Source organism: Suricata suricatta, chromosome 12 (assembly GCF_006229205.1).
Source record: "Suricata suricatta isolate VVHF042 chromosome 12, meerkat_22Aug2017_6uvM2_HiC, whole genome shotgun sequence".
NCBI lineage: Eukaryota > Metazoa > Chordata > Mammalia > Carnivora > Herpestidae > Suricata > Suricata suricatta.
Window position 1 is genome coordinate 1,827,078 of NC_043711.1, and position 5,716 is coordinate 1,832,793.

A 5,716-nucleotide genomic window follows, 5' to 3' on the forward strand; every position below is an offset into this window, starting at 1 on the left:
AAAGATGATGGCAGGTGACCCAATGGAAACACATGACCAGTGTCCCCAGACTCCACCCCAGGGCTTCAGAGATGGAGTCGATAAAATCTGCTCAAGGGTCATTTGATCTCCCTGGTTAGTTAATCAGGTTAATACTGTCAAATTGTAGAGTTGTCTCGCATTTGGAGGAAAGAAATTCTGTCACGATCCTGTTCTAAGAAATCTCTGTCTAATCCATGAATAGGGGAGGAGGAAGGAGGAAGGCGCGGGTGAGTCTCTCTCTAATGGCCTGGACAAAAGGAGCCGGCTCCCAGACAGCAGCGTTCAGATTTTTTTTTTTTTAGCCCACAAACACCGGACTGTTTGAACCCTTCAAGGCGGGGACTGCATCTGTGTGACAGCAGAGGTTGGGCACCAAGAGTGAAGTTCTGGTGTCACCAGAGATTCGTTCCCAGTGTGGAGGCGGTTCCGCACGCTGAGTCCCAGTGGGGACTGGGCCCGGCGCTGGGAATGAGGGGGCGTCCAAAAGGCCAGGTGGACGCAGGTCGGTGGGGCGCTTATATGTGACCAAGATTCTTTTCAAAATCCTGGTCCTTTGTAATACTACCTGAAAGTACACTTTTTAAATATGCTGTTTAGAGAGGTTTCATATGCTATAAGTAAAAAGTGAGAATTTTCTTATTTTTCTTAATTTTTTTAAATGTTTTATTTATTTTTGTACAGAGAGAGACAGAGCATGAGAGGGGGAGGGGCAGAGAGAGACGGAGACACAGAATTGGAAGGAGCTCCAGGCTCTGAGCTAGCTGTCAGCACAGAGCCTGACGTGGGGCTCGAACCCACGAACGTGAGATCTGACATGAGCTGAAGTCGGAGGCTTAACCCACTGAGCCACCCAGGCGCACCTATTTTATTTTATTACTAAATTTACATCCGCGTTAGTTAGCATCTAGTGCAATAATGGTTTCGGGAGCGGAATCCAGTGATTCGTTCCCTCCATGTAACACCCAGTGCTCATCCCAACACGTGTCCTCCTGGGTGCCCCTCGCCCATTTAGCCCATCTCCGCACCTCTCCTCCAGCAACTCTCAGCTCGTTCTCTGTATCTAAGAATCTCTTATGTCTTCTCCCCCTCCCTCTTTTTATATTACTTTTGCTTTCATTCCACTATGTTCATCTGTTTAGTATATTAAATTTCACATGTAAGTGAAGTCATGATATTTGTTTTTCTCTGACTGATTTCACTTAGCATAATACCCTCTAGTTTCATCCATGTTGGAAATGGCAAGATTTCATTCTTTTTCATTGCCAAGTAATACTCCTCTGTGTGTGTGTCTTTACTCATCTGTCAATGGATATTTGGGCTCTTGATATACTTTGGCTGTTGTCAATTGTGCTGTTATAAAAATTCAGGTGCATGTGTCCCTTTGAGACAACACACTTATATCCTTCAGATACATACGTAGCAGTGGAGTTGCTGGGTCCTACAGTAGCTCTATTTTAAAAATTTTTTTTAGGGACTTCCATACTGTTTGCCAGATTGCATTCCCACCAGCAGTACAAAAGAGTTCCCCTTTCTCCACATCCTTAGCAACATTTATTGTTGTCTGCGTTATTAACTTTTGCTATCTGGACAGGTGTGAGGTGGTCTCTCATTGTGGTTTTGATTTGGACATCTCTGATGATGAGTGATGTTGAGGATTTTTTTCATGTCTGCTAACCATCTGGATGTCTTCTTTTGAAAAGTTTGAAAAGTGTCTATTCATATCTCTTGCCCATTTCTTCACTGGATTATTTGGTTTTGGGTGTTGAGTTTGATAAATTCTTTATAGAATTTGGATACTAACCTTTTGTCTGCTATGTCATTTGCAAATATCTTCTCCTAATCCCTCAGTTTGCTTTTCGTTTTCCTGATTGTTTCCTTCTCTCTACAAAAGTTTTTATGCTGTGAAATAGTTTATTTTTGGTTTCGTTTCCCTGGCTTCTGGAGACATTTTGGGTAAGAAGTTGCTGTGACTGAGGTCAGAGATTGCTGCCTGCTTTCTCCTCCAGGATTTTGAGGGCTTCTTATTTTACATTTAGGTCTTTCGTCCATTTTGAGTGCATTTTTGTGTGTAGTGTAAGAACGTGGTCCAGGTTCCTTTTTTCTGCATGTCACTGTCCACTTTTCACATTAGGGCATAAATGTTTACAATTTGGATAGACCCCTTCCTTATGATATAATGCCCTTCTTCATCTCTCCTTACAGTCTTACAACCATTAGCATGATAGATGTTTCTCCACCCCCTTACTTTCAAGCTGAGCCTGTCTTTAGGTCTCAAATGGGTCTTTTGTAAACAGCATATAAATGGATCTTGTTGTCCTACCCATTCTGTTACCTTATGTCTTTTGACTGGAACTTTTACTGCATTGACATTTAAAGGACATACTGAAAGATAGGACCCTGTTGTCATTGTGTTGCCTTAGAGTTGGAGATTCTGGTGGTGTTCTCTGGTCCATTCTAGTCCTTGTAGCTTTTGGTGTTTTTGTCTTATTTTGTCTTTTCTCCCCTCAGAGAGTGGCTCTTAAAATTTCTTGCAGGGGTGGCTTAGTGCTTACAAACTCATTTAGTTTTTGTCTGGGACACACTTTATCTCTTCTGTTTTGAGTGACAGCCTTGCTGGATAAAGAATTCTTGACTGCATATTTTTCCACGTCAGCACATTGCATATTTCCTGCCACTCCTTCCTGGCTGGCAAGTTTCTCTGGCTAGGTGTGCTGCGAACCTGATCTGTCTTCCCTTAGAGGTTAAGGGCTTTTCTTCCCTTGTTGCTTTCGTAATTCTTTCCTTGTCTGTGTATTTTGTGAATTTGACTAGGATATGCCTTGTTGATGGTCGGTTTTTGTTGAATCTAATGGAGTTCTCTGTGCTTCCTGGGTTTTGATGTCTGTCTTTCCCCAGGTTAGGAAAGTTTTCCGCTATCAACTGCTCACACAAAACTTCCACACCTTTCTCTCTCTCTTCTTCTTCTGGGACCCCTATGATTCGGATGTTACTCCTTTTTAATGAGTCACTGAGTTCTCTACTTCTTATATCATGCTCTGTTGCCTTAGTTTCCGTATTTTTTCTGCTTCATTATTCTCCATATATCTGTCTTTTATATCACTGATTTGCTGCTTTTTTTCATCCATCCTTACTGCCGTGGGATCCACTGAGATTGCATCTCAGTTACAGCACTTTTAATTTTGTCCTGACTAGATTTCACCCCTTTTGTCTCTGCAGAAAGAGATTCTGTTTTTCCACCCCGAGTAGTATTGTAGCTCTAAATTCCAGTTCAGACGTGTTACCTATATTTGTGTTGTGCACCTGGCTGTCTGTTCTTCCTGTTCTTTCTTTTGGGGTGACTTCCTTCATTTCGTCATTTTGGAGGAAGAAAATTAATAAAATTAAAAATTAAAACAATTAGAAACAAAAAATCAAATAAAAGAAGCTAGATTCTAAGTGTGTTTGGGTCTGGTTGAAAGAAGGTTGATAAGTTAGGAAAAAACTCTTAAAATTTTAAAACGATGTGTACAGTAAAATAAATGAAGGAAGTGAGACAGACTAAAAAATTTACCAAAAAAAATAGAAAAATATTTTTTTATAAACCAGATAGTAAAAATCATTTTTTTCTCTTCCTATATTCAAGAATAAGGAAAAAAGCGAATAGATGGACCAGGGATCAGGACATCTGAATGAAATGACATCCAGTGTCCCCTAGGAGTCGCTACGAAGCGCGTTATCATCCGCACACTAATCAGGTGGAGAGCCGTGTTTGTGGTCGGCCTCTAGGGCTTGGTTGGTGTAGTTGGAGGGGCTGGTGTAATGGCTCCTTTCTCCACGAGGTGGCGCCGCTAGGCTCACTGGGGTGGGTTGCTGTGGCACCTGTGTGAGTGTCTGTGCATGCGCAGGAGAGATGAAAATGGTGTCCCCCGCTTCCCGGGCTCGAGGATAAGACCTCTGTGCTCTCACCAACCAGCGATCAAGCCCCCTTCCTTTGTCTCCAGCTTCCAGCCACTCCCCACTTCTAGCCTGTCTGCGCCCGAGCCATCCGCCTGCCAAGCAGCACTTCCCTCCCAAATGTTATCACCGATGGAGCTTGTTTCCAACCCCCTCACTTCTGAGGGCCTTGTGGCTTGAACCTGCTCTGACGCTCTTTGGTAGGGTTTCCCAAGGTAGTGGCCGGGTGCCAGCCCGCCCCCAGGATCGCTCGCTCGGCTGCACTGCTGCAGATGCTGAGAGACTGTGGCTGGTGCCCGCCCAGCCCCGAAAAGCTCCACGTGATCGTGTAGCAGCAGTGGTTCCGGGACTACAGTAAACGCGACACACGACACACACCCGGCGCCTGGTTCGCCGCCTCCCACCGCCCCCTGGCGTCCGTGTTCCGATACCAACAAAGGTGGGTGAAATCTGGGGTCTGCCGGGACCTTTGCCTGCTCGGCCTCTGCCATGTGACCTCCTGACAGAGGACCCGCCTCCTCCGTGTGGCCCGAGGACCCCCAGCCCCTCACTGTTTCCTCGGGATGCCCGCTTCCCACCACTGCACCGCCTGGTAGCAGTCACGCTGCAGCGTTTCCGACTCTGTGCTCCCCTGTTCACAGTCCTGAGGACCCTCTAGTGAAATCCTTTCTTTCTGCTTCCTCCCTTTCTTGTCCAGTCCCTTCTGTGTGTTTCCACTCTTTCTCTTCCTCTCCAGCTGCTTTTGGAGGGAGTGCTTGTCCTCTACGCTCCCCTCCCCCATCTCTGTCTTCTCTGTAAACCAAAGTCACTCTCTACCCTCCAGCTTCTCTGTCGCTCAGTTGACCTCTCCATGACCTGCGCCTGCCGAATTCTGTGGCTCCCGTTCTGCAGACACTTGTGTTAGTCCTCATATCAATGTTCTGAGTGTGTAAAACGGTTTAGTGCTGATCCAGCTGCATTTCAAGGAGGAGAGAAGCACAGAACGTCCATGCTGCTCCGCCATCTTGGCCCCTCTAACAATTCTCTTGAACAACAATTTGGAGTCAATTGTGATCATCATGAAAACATTCATCAGGCTGTAGTGTGCACGTGTGAATTTTGTTCCTCTCCCCAGACTTAAGGGAAGATGTTTAATTGCTTAGTAGTATTTCCAGTGACTGTTCCAGCATCTTTGGCAAAATGTAGGTGTCTTCTTTTCCGGATACTTTTAGGATGTTCCCATTTGGCCAGCTTCATCCAGTGTTTGGCCTGGCCGTCTCCAGCAAGGCTGTGAGCTAATTGGTATAAAGGTGAGAAACCAGGTAGGTGAATATGAATCACTTAAATTCTTCAGCAAACCTCTGGGGATCCTCAGTTACTTGGGGAGAGTAATTCTGGCTCACAATTGCACCTTCGTCCAGTGAAGGTATGTAATCGAGCTGTATTTGGATCCCCACAGGGGCGTGTCTGAACAGGTGCAGGAGAGGAAGGACTGGGGAGAGAGTCAGAGGAAAGGGACCTGCAGTGAAAGGATTAGGAGGAGGGCAGGGCAAACAGGAGGGGGGAGGGGGCAGAGGGGAGAGAGGAAGGGGCACCGTTGCCTGGTCTGCAGTGGGAGAGGCGCCCACGTGTCTGGAGACAAGATGCGGAGGGAGAAGGAGGCTCGGAAGCCATTTGGACACCTTTCAGCGGTTTGTCTCTGATAATTTAGAAATAGTTTTTGCAGAGAAGGAACTTGAGATCCTGATGGTGTTTGGTCGCTTGCAAATACCCGTTAAAGTAG

General features: G+C 45.8%; 1 protein-coding gene across 1 annotated transcript in view; it reads left to right on the plus strand.

The window, feature by feature from the left end:
- Nucleotides 1-5,716, plus strand: part of LOC115274639 (zinc finger protein 669-like) — a 160,743-nt gene that overhangs the window by 127,428 nt on the left and 27,599 nt on the right. The gene's annotated exons all lie outside the window — the stretch shown is intronic.